This window comes from Amblyomma mixtum, chromosome 6 (genome assembly GCF_055824585.1).
Source record: "Amblyomma mixtum isolate Tamu chromosome 6, ASM5582458v1, whole genome shotgun sequence".
NCBI lineage: Eukaryota > Metazoa > Arthropoda > Arachnida > Ixodida > Ixodidae > Amblyomma > Amblyomma mixtum.
In genome coordinates, this window is record NC_143017.1 from 150,974,844 (window position 1) to 150,991,081 (window position 16,238).

Here is a 16,238-nt window from a genome sequence, read left to right on the forward strand (position 1 = left end):
CTGGACGCGGACAGAAGTGTACTTGGCATTGCCAGCAGAAGAAGCGAAGTGCTCCTGAAGTAGAGTATCTCCAGCTTCTACACGAAAGTCAAGCAGATCATTGAAGACTCCACTATCGGACTGCTTGCCGCGAATCGGCAAGTCATGCGTCGCGCAAAAGACAATGGTGGAAACTATTGGAAATAGTTTCTCACGGTTCCTTTCAACTTGCACGTGCAGTGCTCTGTTCAGCTGCTGTACAACGGGTAGCTGCTTGCCTTTCATCACATCCATAAAGTTCTGTGAGGCCGTCATTGCCTCCTGGTGCCATTGGGATTTTACGTGATCCCTGCACGCCTCGTGCATTTTTCTGTAGTTACTGAAAGCGCGCACGATAAAACTACCTTGAGTACCCCGGTGAACACGCGGAGGAAAAATGACGCAAAAACGACAAAAGGCGCCTTTCGCTGTCGCTGAGTACGCAAGCCAGGGGGCGTAATCTCCCAGCCACTGATGTCGAAAAGGCCTCTTTCCAGGTGTTACATCCTTCTTAAAATCATATGTGACATTTGGCGACCATGGCTTAGTAAGAAGACGTAACTTCAAAAAGTCCGGTATGCCAGTGAGTTTAGCTTTGCCTAGAAACTCTCCTAAGTCATATTCTTGAGGCAAGTTATTTGTTTTCTTGATGTTGTCTCCGGACTTCGATCCCAAGCAAGGAGAAAGGGAATCGTTTCGGCTTACTGCGTGACCGGAGCTCGCTGGTGGAGTTCCTTCCATGGAGACGACGACGCCGGCTACTGTCCGGTGATGAAAGGTTGCATCGCTCTGGTCAAATCCGGACTTGAATCCCAAGAAAGGAGAAATGGAATCATCTCGGCCTGCTGCATCACCTGAACTCACTGTTGACAGAGTCCCTTCCATGGAGTCGACGACATCAGCTACTGTCCGGTGATAAAAGCTTGCATCACTCTGTTCAAATGCTACACCGTTGTCACATGTCACACCAGAATCTGCAGGGGCGCATTTGGATAATGCTTCGTCAGACAACCGCTGACGCTTGAAGAAGCGTCGAATATCCATCATTCGGGACCGCGCGAGACAAAGCTGGCTATGGAGTTCCTCGGGGTTGGTAGTGTTAAAAATATATACACATTGATTGGAAAAACGGTTGAATGCGTACGTTGAAAACAAAAAATGACTATGTATGCAGCGAAAACTTATTTACAAGATAAATGCACGCTCGCAGCTTCATACACCTCGCTCCATCTTGCTCGCGCAACCGCAAAGTCGAGTATTTGCACACACACTACTCGCCGCTCGTCGTTTTCTCGTCCGCTGTCTTGGTTGTTCTCAGCTTCGTTGACAACCGGCCACTAAAAACACCGAAGCACAAACAAAGAGGCGCGCACACGCAAGGAACGCCGCGCGACTTCCGAGGGGAAGGGACACTCGCCACTCCGGTCGGAAAATTTGTTTTGTGTGTTTTTATGAGGTTCAGAGCCCCAAAACGACTCAGGCTATGAGGGACGGACGGTCTCTTTACCATGCACTGACATCGCACAGTACATGGGCGCTGTTGGGATTTGAGGCCCAGCCAGAGGTGACAGGCGAGCCAGGCAGGCGCCATCGGGCTGCCTTGACCAAAGGCGCTGGTTTCCGGAGAAGACTCAAGGAACGCTGGTGTGGGGGCGCCTCTGGAGACTGCGTCGCCGTGAACAAAAGCAGCTAATCCCCTTTGCCGAAAATTCTGAAAGCGGCGCTTGTACCGAACTGCGCTCTCCCGTGGATCGGAGGAGACAGCGAGCGGCGGCGGCGCCAACTCATCGCCCGCTTGCCCCTGAGCAGTCCGACAAAGCGGGGATGGACACGGCTGATTTGTCCCTCCCTCCTGAAGAATTCATCGGTGGCCGGGGTGTGCACTGTCTGCCTCCGTGTCGCTATCTCTCTAGAGATCAAAGAAACAGGCACACATCTCAAGACGGCTCGAAACACATGCTCGCCGGTGCCGCTGTATGTCTGCAACGACGCGTCCCCGGACGCGGCACTTTGCAGATGTGACCCAAAGCGTGGAAGCAGGGCCGCTTTTACTCTTTTGGCTGAGCGCACCGCCGCCCCTGACGTGCGGCCATCACTCACGGTTCGAGTGAGTGATTTTCCAGGGGGGTGCAGCCGCCCCCCCTCGCCCCCCCCTCCGGACGCCCATGACCCTATCGGTTAGGTGCGTAGGGGAATAGCGAGGCGCCAGTGCGCATGCGCAGGACAACAACCGGGAGGGCGTTATTGTCCTGCGCCTACGCACTGGCCTCCGGCTATTTCCCTATGCAACCTATAGGGTCGTCGGTTATCTTGCGAAGGCAAGATAACCGCTGGTCCTTAAGGGTAACGGAGTGGATCCCGAGAGGAGGCAAACGTAGCAGGGTACGGCAGAAAGTTAGGTGGGTGGATGAGATTAAGAAATTTGCGGGGATACGGTGGCCGCAACTGGCAAAGGACATGGTTACCTGGAGAGACATGGGAGAGGCCTTTGCCCTGCAGTGGGCGTAGTCAGGCTGAAGATGATGATGATTATGATTAAAATGTTTGCCCACATAAAATAATTCCGTGGTTGCGTTACAATAAAAAAATAACTTTCCCTACGCCTCACAAAACGCCTCAGTGAAACCTCAGCCGACTTATGAAGTCGCAGTGCTCCTTCAGTCTCACTCTCTCATGTGAACAGTGCTGTCTAAAGCAACACTGTAATTATTTCTACTAGGGCGACAAATCAACCGTCTAACGCCTGACCGCGGTGCCCCGACTACACAGTGTTGCGACCCGGGTAGCATGGCCCGACCGGTGATGTAACGAAGAGGATGGGAGAATGGGTTAGGAGGAAGGCAACGAAAACTTTATACAATTATTTACATTATTTACAAAAGAGCGACTGAGAGTGACTCTCAGTGGAAGGGAACTTCGTCAACCGGAGTCGACGGGAGTTAACAGGCGTCTCTCGGCCACACTCACAACCGAGTTAAATACGGTTCGGATTCCCCAGGTCCCTGACTGGGGAATAAAGTTCGAAGAGCGCTGTCCAATCGGATGGACAGATGTGGACGCTGGTGTTACCACCCACGGCAGGGGCGATGCTGGGCTGTACCGCTCTCTCGCAGCTCGGTCGATGGAAAGGGGTAGATGCTGAGTAATCAAACACTGCTGGAAACGAATCTCCCGCAGTCTGCCAGCAGGTGAACGGCCTCGTGGTTCCCTGCCGGATGTCCAAAACACGCGACCTCTCCCGAGGACACAGCTGTCTTTCAATTAACAGCAGTCGCTTGACTGTGCGTAGCACCACTCCGTCGTCCGGCGACCCGAGGGTAGACTCGGCCTGACGCCACCACCGTCGCCGCTGCTTCGGCTGCTGTTTGCCGCTGCTCATGCCTTCGCCAGCCCTCTTCGCATATTCGGCCTTCGCCGGTCTTCGACCTTCGCCGCTGCCGCCGTGGTCACCCACTACCACCGAGAATAGGTGGTGGTGGGTCACCTCCGGTCAAGGAAGTCCGCTGCCCTAATCCACTTAGGCTAGGAGGGGGGCATCACAAGCACTACACGGGTCTGCCGCCTTCGCTGCTTGCTCGTTGCTGCTTGCTCGTGCCCATGTGGCCAGAAGTACGATCATGACAACAGTCACTGCGTACCCGGGGTGTTCTGCCAATATGAAGAGAAATTTCTCCTGCAAGAAGTGGAGCTTTTATATTGTTACGACTAATAGGACCACTCCAATGGCCTTTTTACGATACTTCTAACCTAAGACTTGCGTCGTCCTTTCGGACGACGATATCGACAATCCAATATACTACAAATGAGTCTTAGCGTCTCAATTCAGAGATCAAACTATAGCAGCAGCAAAAGCGATGTTAGTGCCACCCAATTCCATTTGCGAAATCACTCCTCTCATGCTCATTTTCTTTTGTAGTCGTAACATTTCATTAAATTCTCTCTGCGCTGCCGCAATTCGGATGCAATTCCTTTTAAATTACGGGAAAGGGGATATCGGGGAAATCTGTCCCCGCTTCAAGCACACTTAATAAAGCAAAAACAAATTATTGAGCACGCACAGTAGTTTTTTTTTTTTCTTTTTTATGAACAAGCAAATGTCAGTATATAAAAACAGAACCGGTTTAAATGAAATAATGTAAAGGGGTGCGCAAAAATGGAGAGACCACGCGAACAGCAGCGGTTCCTTTTTTCCTGTGCAAAAGACATGTCTGACGTAAGTTCGCTGTCGAGCAGAGCAGCATGTTAGGGAGGGAGCACCGCACATACATATACAGACTATATGGATGGATGGAAAAACTTTATTTTCGTCAGAGAGCATGTGTGGACGATTCCGTGTTAGATGGCCATCAACCCATGGCTGACGCGACCTGGGTGGCCCCCTCCACGGCCCTGGTCTGGACGACCGAGCGCTTGCCGTCAGATGGCGCTGACTTGCAGCTCTGACCAGCGTTCGTGTATATGCACCCGCAGGGAGCATATTAGAAACTCAAGGCGCTAACAGAACACTAGTTCATTAAATACCGTTCGCGTGGTCTGCCCACTTCTGCACACGCCTGTACGTATTATCCGAATGCAGGATCTATCCGCTTTTACGAACAAGCACTTACTCTAATTTTGTCACGTCGGTGCATACTGGACAGGTGAGGCAGGTTGCAGTGTAAAACAAAAGTTCTTTAATGAGCAAAGTCGATGACTCAAAGGTTATGATGTTGAGCTGCTGAGCCTGAGTTCGCATGTTCAATCATGTTCGCATGGGGCGGGAGGGGACGCAAGAACGTGCAGTCGACAGCATAGGTAAATGGGACGCATGTGCTCGTGAACAAATTTACTTTGTTTGATTTGAAGCAGCGCAAGGCCAAAAGCCAAAGAAGAGAGCAGAGAAAGAAACGGACGACACTCTGCTCTGCTCTCTTCTTTGGCTTTTGGCCTTGCGCTGCTTCAAATCGAACAATGAATAACCAACTCGCCCATCAGCTTGCGCTTTCAAATTTACTTTAGCTCTACCTCGCAAGCCAAATCAGCTGGTATTGATGCCAGCGGATAGATCGCGTAGTATTCATTCTATTTAGAAGCGTCTCAGGCGGTTAGCTTGCTTGACGGTGTCGAAATAGACAGTACTTCACGCACCCGCGACGTGTACATTTTTGCTACCGACTATGCATGAGCTGGGATTTAGGCTGACGCCATAGAACCCTCGGTAGGTGAAATCCCACCCCTCAATGTTGCTCGGGCGTATGATAATCTGTCACACCGCAAATCACAACTTTTCGCAATGTTAAATGATTAGTTTTTCCAAAAAGAACAGCTAATAACACTGGCGTATCTGGAAACCTTGAAGGAAAGCACCGCACGCAGCAAGAACGGGAACCTGGACTGACATGCAATTCAGAGAAGGCGCAAAAAACAAGCGCATGTTCGTGACGAGAACATCTGTAACATCTATTGCCTTGACTGGTAAAACTATTCCAACACGGCTGAAAATTCAAGAAGACAGGTGCAACATTTGAACCGATAAATTAGGTAAATATGAGCGGTGTTCAGCTAAGTGAACTAGACTTACCTCGCGTGTAATGCGACTTTTGGTTTTTGCGCACTTGCACAGTAGGCTGTCATGTTATTTATAATAATAATGATCCACGCGCCGATATCGCTATTATTCGTATAATTTCACTTTCTTTGTAGTAAGTACTATAGATTACTTTCTTGGTTTATTTCATCTTCCAATACCATGAATTTCGTACGTGCCTTTGTAGCCTGACATGTTAAGTTGCTTCTGAAACATCGTTTATTCCAAGAAAAGTTCCCAAAAGAGCCTCTGCAGATTACAGAGTGAAGTCAGAGTTAACATAACAAATGCATTCCTTCTCTTCGATCATCTTTTCTTCGTCGTTTGCCGCCCCTAATGTCACCTCCACAAACAAAACTAGAAAACAATTATAACATCATTCTTATATTTCCGAGCACAATTCTCGCGCCAGGACAGCTCGGCTGATTAGCAAACTAAAAAAAAAACGGCAGGCGTTATGCCTAAATATTATCCAGCAAAACTCCAACAGTAGTCGTTCATATCTGTGCCTTGTTTCCCAAGCATAAACTTCCTACAGCCGGATACAACTCAAGAATCAAGTGTTATATGTCCTTCAAACGCGAAACCCACCAGCCAACGGCGTCGAGTGATATTCATGACACCGCAGTTAATCCGATTAGGCCATGGTTGTTGCCCATTCATCTGCCATCCCTTGCGATTTCACACTAGCAGTTCCAAGGGGGATCGGTCAAGGGGGAGAATCGACCAAGGAGGAGAATCGATCGACGCCATTGGCTGCAGAAGCTCCTTCGAGCGGCGTCTGCCACTTCATTCTTGAGTTGTATCTGACAATAACCGATATAAAAAAAATTACGCTTTCGATTACTTTCAGTTTTATCAGCCTCATTGACTGGTTGCTCCAGCGTTAGTGAAGCCGTGACGTCGATTGGAAAGAAGACGAAGGCTGGCGAACAGTGTGAGAAAAAACAGAAATTAAACAGAATCGCTATGCTGGTCAAATGTTTAGGGGAATCCCCCAAGGTGGAGTAGATTTGTAATAAGGGAGTAATTACTCATTGACATCCACCCGAGCGCAGCCATACGGCTACAAAGGAAAGCTATACAGCTTTCTCAGAAACTTCGTAGTTAAAGAAAAATTCGTCCTGGTCGGGGGATCGAACCCGGGACCACCGCTTCACCGGAGCAGTCGCTCTACCAATTGAGCTAACCGGGACGGCAAGCTTATGGTAGGGCGAGAGCGAATTGATCAATAACTCGAAGTGGGAACAGTGTTGGTCAAATGTTTAGGGGAATCCCCCAAGGTGGAGTAGATTTGTAATAAGGGAGTAATTACTCATTGATCTACTCCACCTTGGGGGATTCCCCTAAACATTTGACCAACACTGTTCCCACTTCGAGTTATTGATCAATTCGCTCTCGCCCTACCATAAGCTTGCCGTCCCGGTTAGCTCAATTGGTAGAGCGACTGCTCCGGTGAAGCGGTGGTACCGGGTTCGATCCCCGGACCAGGACGAATTTTTCTTTAACTACGAAGTTTCTGAGAAAGCTGTATAGCTTTCCTTTGTAGCCGTATGGCTGCGCTCGGGCGGATGTCAATGAGTAATTACTCCCTTATTACAATCGCTATGCTCTCTCGTCCCAGAAAGAGACATGTATATCTCGTCTTGCCCTAGCTGGAGCAAACGCGACCTCAGACCGAGTTTCAGTGGAGCAGGGAAAAAGAAGCAGTGCTGCACAAAGTTGTGACGGAGATGATTCGTGCGGTCACTGCTCCCGATGTCCCCATCGCCAAGACTCGCCACCCGGCCTATGCGAGCTCCACTGGCCTGCAGTTTAGCGAGGCGTGAAATGCGGGCAGAGTCTGCGTGCGAACCCGTTTCGTCTCATTAACCGCGGTCCAAACTAGCCTTACGAATTTGCCCGGAATCAAGTTTCATGTGTCTTTCTGGGGCTTCGCGACTGTTTCATCGCGTCTTCTTTCAACGTGCTCCTTCTATTCTTTTCTGCAATTCTTATACCCACATTCGCACCCTCAACATAGATGTTCTACTCTCTATCTATTTTGTTGCTGCAATCTTCATCCTGCTTTCATTCGCTTCATTTCTTAGTTGAGTGCTGGCTCCCCGTAATTAAAGCAATTGGCTATGCTTTTAATAGTTTCATTTTCCTGGCATACCAAAAGAAAGGGGCAAAATATTTGGCTAAGTACGTTATTTTTCGTATTTATGGACCCCGACATTCCTGGCGTTTGCCTGCAAGATATCTACGATACCATCGCTATCTTCCAGCTGCATTTTTCAAGCTTAACACAAGCTGTTGCCTTTTCTTTCACATTACTAAGTACTGCTACAACCTTAGCAAGAACACTCGTAGGCTGCGAAAACAAGAGAAATTAAGCTAGACATGTAATAGTTCCTGTCGTGATCGAAGTGACCACCTCCTTAGTCGGTACACTCGTGAGCTCATCCCGACTGATGCGATGGCGTGCGTGGTCTGTATATGGAGGAACTAATCACGATCTATGTACTCTGCCCAGTCATTCCACCCACTAATCAGCCAGAACATGCAAGACTGGTTTATGGTTAAGGGGGGTTTAACGTCCCAAAGCGAGCCAGGCTATGAGGGACGCCTTAGGGAAGTGCTCCAAAAATTTCAACCACCTGTGTTCTTTAACGTGCACTGACATCGCACAGTACACGGGCCTCTAGCATTTCGCCTCCATCGAAATGCGACAGCCACGGCCGAACTCCATAACCACTGAGCCACCACGGCGGCAGAACGTGAAAGAGGGGTCACGATTGAAGTTGGCGTTTCAGTAGTTGTCGCACTTGAGAAGATGTCATCACATATAACAAGGTCACGGTCGAAGTGAATGTCTCCGCAGTGATAGCTCGTACGAAGTTGTCAGCACACTTTAGAGATGGGAACGATCGAAGTTGTTGTCTCGGCAGTCACAACACTTAAGATGTAGCCACCACAGTTAACAAGTCAGTCAACAAAACGGAAGCTGCAATTACATACGCATGAGCTGCGCGCAATGTTTTTTCTGCCTCTATTGAGTATTTACAGTAATTTCAGGGTCCCCTTTCAAGAACTAATCATTGGAAGGTGGCCCTGGAATGCATATCCGCCGACTGGGCTTTGTCACTGAAAAAAATCAACAGAAAATTGTCGTATAAACCATTCTCTGCTGCAACGCAGTAATAACTTCCCACGAAGACGCGAAGGATGACTGTCAGCAGAATGCATCGCATGTGGATGTGCATTTTCCAAGGCGAGTGTACCGGACTGAACTAGCATAGTAATCGGTCATCGCAGGAATTTATACAGAACAAGAAAATAGGCTGCGCTGATGATTCCTATGTCAGCGCACTCTCCACGTAGCTGACTGCAAGAGGAGTATAACAGCTTCAATATACATGCCAATAACAATGTCATATCTTATTTTCTTGGTATCCGTGCATGCCAGTTCAATTGTCGTTTTTGTTTAATACTGGGTGCGCCTTTCGAAATAAAGGTACTGGAAGACATCGCTCAGCTTTTTTGTCGTCTCCCTAGTGTCCTCTTCCTTCGTGCTGTCTGTCTCAAGAAGAATGACCAACGAGAGAAATTGCTGCCCTGGTTCAATGTATAATGAGGGAAACACTGATATTTTCAACTATTTACTAATATCATTTTGTTCTGGGTCATTTTTACAGTAACCTCAGGAAACAATGATACTTTTTCCAAAGCGGCATTTTTTCAGCTGTCTTCAGCTTTCAACTTTTCACTCACCTACAGATTTTGGTCACATAATTTTAGTTTTGGGGTTCCTTCACATGTCAACGCTTTCCTCGCAACAGGCAGACCTTTGGATTCAAGCTACAGTAGAAGGACAGTTTGGATAATCATGGAGATAAGTTTTGTTTCCACCGTTCACTTGTTTCGCCACACTTATGAGTGGCACTAAGTATACATTTACTCTCTGACTGGTAAACAGGCACTCTATGTGCTCAGTGCTGCTGTCATGCTTTCTCGGGTGAATTCATGTCGCTTCAAACTTGTCTGAAACAGCTTGTTTGAAACTTCCTTGAAACATTTATCAGCACTACACGTCCACCAACAAAACTCTTCTCATCCCCCCCCCCACCCCCCTCCATGCCTCCCATTAGGCTTTCATATGCCAAAGTCTCTGTACAGCTAAGGGTGTACATTCCTCGCTTTTAAGATGAATAAATTCATGTGGCCTGAGGAGAACAGGTTTTCGACAGCAGCTAGCACGCTACAGTCTTGCAACATCTAGGCATCTAGTCAATATCGATAAGAATTCGGATGTGCCTGGGCATTTTATTGAAGCGAAAGCGCGAGCTTTTGTCACTTTCTTCCCTACGTTGCGCAGGCACAGTGGTTCACGACGTCCAGAAAACAAGGCAAAACAGACACACACGCACACAAAAACCACAAATAATTTGCATATTCTAATACTTCATTTTCACCTCAGTGCCCTGAAAACAGAGGTACAAGCAAAAGAAGAATTTCTTCGTCCGGTTCAACGCCAGAATGTCACCTAGAAACCAGTTCATCAGACACCGCCCAGTCATGCCCTTAATGCATTCCATTTGCATGCCCGGCTGTGCATCGACCTATATACAGAGTCGCCGGGAGGACATCATTTAAAAAGTAGATTCGATGAATTCTATATTAGAAAGGAGCGAAGACAACCAAAACGTTCAGATAGAAGCTTATGAAAAATATGCATATATTCATGCTCTGGTAGAGTAGACTACTGCTAGGAAGTGGGAGCGGTTTCGTGAGTGCAGTAGTTATATTCTTATTTTTCGAAGCATATTGATCAAGCTCCCACTCCTATGTCTTTCTCCATGTCACGTAGCCTAGCACCTGTAGCTCCTGAGGTGAGGCCGTATCTGGGCCTGTATAAACAGAAAAAATGACGGCATTGCATGCCACTCTCAGGTCTGATTGCCTGCCACTCTCAGGTCTGAAGGAAATGGATTAAATGGTTAATAAACCAACGCAGAAATAAATCAATCACACATCGAGTTCTATATGATCACTGTGGCAGCGAAAAGTGAAGCTAACTCACATTTTAGCGATGATATCGGCAAAAAAAAATTGACACAAGTTTCTTTGCTATAATGAATATATGATATCGTAGAATTTTTTAAAGCCAAATATAATAAAAATACTTCGCGTGGTAGTTTTAAAACAAGAAAACCTGTCACTCGAGGGACCGCTTTTGTTACGACAATAACCAAGCTGGTAGAGCGTACCTTCGTTCGGCAGTCCGAGTTTCACTGGTGGCGTAGTCGAACCCAATGAGACTATGCCCAGGTTATGTTCACAGTGCTTACTACGAAACTAAAATCTCAAGCGGTTCTCTTGCTCTAACCTTACTCATTTAACGTGAGCCTTATGGTTCACTCATTTCAATATTCGTCACAGGAGTTTACACGAGTATTGCCTTTTTTTCTGAAGAACCTTTGTCGCTCAATACCGGCGCTTTGTAGTTAAATGTGCACACAGGCCTCCATCGAGCTTGTCATTCCAACCTCTCCGTTCGAACCTTCTTTCTCCGTCGAAGGACTCCCAGAGATCTATGAACGTAAAGTAGAGAATGACCCACTGCATATATGGCATTTGACCAATTATTCTATCACGTCATATCCTTAAGGCGGAGCTTAAGTGTCCCCCGTCGATTTTTTTTTTTTTTGCTGCTATTCTGGCGGAACAACTACAAACCTCTTTAAACAGCTTCTCCGAAAACTTGACCTGCACCTGTTGTAGAGATATTAATAAAATCAGTGACCATGCCTTTCTGCAGCTGCAGCCAGACCCTAACACGAAAGCGGGGAAGCCCTTGACCCTTTCCTTTACCCCTTCTCTTCTACCCCATATGCCTTTCCCGTCGACCGCAGGAAGAATAACAACAGAGTCGACAATAAATGTGTTCTTACTGTTTCCCTCCTTTTCTTATGTTGTATTCCTCACTCTTGTAGGCACTTTTTCCTATTGAGAGACCAAAGGGCCAGCCTTTGGCGATTGTAGGGATGATTATGGCGCTGGTGTTGGTGCTGATGATGGGGGTGGTGGCGATGGTGATGGCAGTGACGTGCACGGGAACGCAGGTCTAACGGTGGCAGGTCTACCACCTCAACGACTGCTACCGTGACTACTCTACAGAATATAGTGATTCTCCTTCGATTGCGTTAAACCCCAAATTCCCCTGATGACAGAGAATTGATGTCGCTGGAATCGGTGACCATGAGAAGAATGCACAAAAATGAAACACAATTTCTTTAAACTTGTTATATTACCTCGGTCTTGGTATCTCGGTATAATTTATAATGTATAAAGAATTATGTATAACGTATATAGTATAGTAAGGTGGAAAGTTGGGCGAGTTGAATCTTATTCATGATGAAGTTAGCGCCAAAAACGAGGACTCAAGTAGGAGAGAAGAAACAACACAAGCGCTCGTGTTGTGTCTTCTCTCCTACTTTAGTCCTCGTTTTTGGCGCTAACTTCATCATGTATATAGTATAATTTAATAATGTAATAATAACAATAATATAACGGCCTTGGTATCTCAGCCCTATGTAACAAGCACCAAATGGTTGTTAAATAAAGCGTCACTGTGTATTTTACAAACGTTCGCAGCAGCGTCCCCGTCTCTCTGATGCTGTCTTCATCGTGTCGTTCTTTTCGTCGTCTCTTGCGCCTAACCATCGCCTCCGGTGTCACAGTTGGCTGACATATCACTCGAAAACGGCGAATCAAGCCCTTTTCTGCCCCTCTCTCCTGCCCTTCGAAGCGCACTAGCTTTTCTTCTTAACCCAGCTTAGGCTAGTCACGTGGTGTGCTATCGGACTGCGCCGTGTCGCATGGGCTGCTGGAAGCGTGGTGTGGCACCGCAGCCCGGGTGTTGTTACAGGGAACTCCTAAGATCCTCCAACTGGACAGCGCCACATCGTGGATAACCGAAGAACAAGGCGTCCGATCCGCTCCCATTTGAAAGCTGGTGATCTGACATGCAGCCTCTGGACTGCGCCGCGTCGCGTAGGCTATAAGAAATGTCATGCGGGCCGCAGATTCAGTGGCGTGTAAAAGATGGTTCATATGCAAGCGACTGAGCGGATCGAGGGTTTGAGCGGCGCGTCCCAGCGAAAGATTTTCAACTTGTTGGAACCTCGTCACTCTGGACGCTCGAGCTGCCGCGGCGACTCTAAACAGGTTTTTTGCGCCGCGGCGGAGGGAGTCGTTTGGGCTTTTGCTTGCATGTGAAACAGGCTCAATGCGGCCGTCCGATGCAATGACCGGTGAACGAGGCGAACACGCCGAGTCACCCATTGGAAAGCGGATGATTGACATGAGACGCTGATCTAACATGCGCGCCACAGATTCAGTTTCGCGACAGTGTCGCCCATGTCACATCTACGAATTTGCTGAGCAGCGCGTAATATCGTGCTTTTAAACCTGACACTCTAGCAACGTGCATTTGTAACAGATTTGTCCGTTTTGTTCTGCCGCAGGTACCCGGAACCGCACAGAAGATTGCAGAGTCCACTGATTTCGTCTCGACACCGATGGACAGCGGAGAAAAAAATATGTCCCAACACATTCCAGACCTTCTTTTCTGTGTTTTCGTGCGTGTCGAAGCACAGAAAGAGAGAAAAAAAAAGGACGCGTGTTTTTGTTGCTACCTTGTAACGAGTTATCAAATACACTGTATTCGACCTAACGGTGCAGAAAAACTCTTCTGACTTGTGTACAGCTTTCCGCAGAGCCTCGCATAGTGCGCAGTCGTTTTTTTTTCCTCGGGTTTACGTCTGGGCCGTCGGTACCCACATTAGCTTATAACGTTCTTATCAACAGAACTCTCGGGTGGCCCGGCATTCGCTGTCGTGTTATAGGCGTCAACAATCAATCAGTGTTCTCAACATGCGTCGAAAGAAACCTCCTTTCTCACTCTCTCTCTCTACCTTCCAATCCTAAGCCGTGCGTGTCATGTTGTTGTTGCGCAAAAAAGAAAGCAAGATATGGTTCGTGGTTAAGGCATGGTTAGCCCAGAACTACTTTTTCTGGAGCCCTATTGTTGTTAAACCCGAGTCTGCCCCCTCGTCGTCGCTTTTCAGGCCACTGCTCAGTATAGCGTTCGTCTAACGCGCCTTTGAATACTCTCCGTTCGGTATTTAGGCGCGACAGGCCGGAACCCAACACACCGAGTGATTGCGTTTCAAAGCGTGCTTTCCTGAGTTCTCACTCATCTAATTTTTATAATGGAAGCACTTCGTTGCGCCGGCAGCTGTCAACAAAGAAAAAGAATACGAGGAGGAAAGAAAAACTGAAACAATAACTTCGCGAATTCCACATTTGATTGGCACCCCGAAGCAATGGCAGTACTGAATTAGAAGTCGATTTGATGAGCGTGTGCTGATCACGCCACTATGGTCATCCCAGTCCAAAGAAACGAGGGTCGCGCAAGGCTAGTTGCGAGCTCTTCGAAACACCGCAATTTCGCTCTTTATTTTTTTTTCTCTTTTTTTCCCGTTTCACTGCCAGCGTTGTCAAATTCCGGCTGGGTGCCTCCGCCTCGGGGTTCTTTGATATGAAGAAACAAAAGATAAAGTTCTCACGCGATAACAAGCGAGACCCTCCTCCCCCTTCAGCCCCTCCTTCTAAACCTTTTTTTCCTGTTTTTTCGCTCCTTCTTTGCATCAAGCTTTAAGACTGTCCAGGATTGTTCGCGAGCCAGTGCTAGTTTGCTCACGCAGAGTACCCGATGTAGTACATAAACGCAATAATGTGCGCCTCCCTTTCACCCCCCCCCCCCCCCCCTCTGCCTTTCTCCTCCGTCGCTGTCGTCTGCTTCTTTGCTCTTCTTCTGCTTGTTGCGCTACGTGCTTAAGAGCTCAACACCCCGTCGACGGACCCGATGGTGCCGAACACCCCCACATAAGCAAGCGCCCAAACGGGCAGTTATCGGAGCGAGAACGGTACCGCAGTCCGCGTCTCATTAGCGTGTCAACAACGTGTTAGATGCAAGTTCCAACAAAATTACTCTCAACAGTCCTCGTGTTGACTCTAAATTTCGAAAGTTTGAGACCCTTAAGTTTTGTTTGTGGAGTCGCAATAATAAAAAAAGGCTGTTTGAGAAAAACATTTCCTCGTGTTTTTCTTGCTAAAAATGCGTGTTACAGAGAATCGCGAGAGTGAACGGATATATTGGCCACGTATTCGTGACTGATTAGTGCTCCTTTCTGTCCCTTCATCGATAAAGAACGAACGAAACGAATACGCTTCGGCCAAGAGGCAGCGGGGTATTGAAGAGCTAGGCACGCAGCTGGATAACTCCCCCGCAAGTAGTGTAGCATGCAAAATGCTGCTGTCCTCGTCTAGTACGCCGGATGTGTCGTTTGTATCACACTCCCCGTGTTTTCATGCGCGCTGCCAGAGGCATGGCAGGGTCGCGTATTGTGCCCTCTCGCACCTCGTGTCTCTTATAGATGGAAATCGCGCAGCTATTTCTTCGGTCGCGCAGAGGACACGGTTCGGACGCCGCGGAAATACCAGGAAGGGAAGGCCGAGGCACCTCCGTAAGGGAGCCCGGTGTACACTGTGCGCATATATATATATATATATGTCCGTGAGGTTCGACCGATTATTGAACGAGGCCACTGTGGTAATCCAGCAGAAAAATTGTCTGCTGGATTATACAACATGCAGAATTGATCTCTCTTTTTCTTCTTCTAGTACGCGAGATGTGTTTTGTTTCAGAAAAATAAAGACGTTATGCCCTGCAAAACACAGTGTGTGTTCCGACGTCACTTTGAAGCAAATCCGGAATAGTCTGGCGGTGAGTTGTCCTTTATTTATCTTTTTTCCAGTGCACCTGCGGAGGCGTGAATATCTCAGCGGCCGGAGCCTTGTCCAAGGAAACATTGTCATTGTGAAACACAAAACTAAAGCACTGGAAAAACGACTGTATTTTGGAAGAGAAAAACTTTAATGAACCTTGGCATAGTGAGGAGTCAGAGAAGCTGACCACGAAAGGGAATATCGTCTGACACCGTACTGTAGAACAACTGAACGACAGAACCCTTACAAAAATTTCTTTAGGTAGTCTACAGACTGCCCATAGACTTCTGTCTACAAAGTCTATAGACTCTCCATAGACAAATCCTCGAGAACAGTCTACAGGCAATACAAATGCTGTAGACAGTCTATAGACAATCTGTGGACTTATGGCCATACACTTTTAGTAGACTTTTGTCTAAATACAGTCTATAGACTTTTAATAGACAAAAATAAATATCTATAGGAAGGGGGGAAGGCGATAGAGTCAATACGAAGTCTATAGACTGTCTGTAGACCGTTTTTATAAGGGAACTAAGAAACTAAAAGTGAGAAGACGAGGAACCATGGCGGGCAGGCACTAGCGCGAACAAATGCACACTCTACATTCACAGGCGCTTGCACAGGAAGTATAACCTTAGGGTTGTAGTGACGTCTGCACTCCACTTCCGGTGAAACGGCACACATTGTAAAAGTAAGCGAGTGCCGTTACTCTACAGTTATCTTTGCCCCCAGTGATATGACGGTGCAACGAAAAACAAAAAGCAGACTGTAGCCTATCATTATCCTCGACCCTTTCACGAAATTGACTGAACATTCG

At 47.6% G+C, this 16,238-nt stretch overlaps 1 protein-coding gene across 1 annotated transcript in view; it reads left to right on the forward strand.

Moving 5' to 3' along the window:
• The window catches only part of LOC149340766 (uncharacterized), a 153,618-nt gene extending 138,250 nt beyond the window's left edge, over positions 1–15,368 (forward strand). Inside the window, exon 3 of the mRNA XM_089549616.1 lies at positions 13,096–15,368. The gene's annotated coding sequence lies outside the window, so the exon portion shown is untranslated. The remainder of the gene's footprint in view (positions 1–13,095) is intronic.
• The last annotated feature ends 870 nt before the right edge of the window (positions 15,369–16,238 follow it).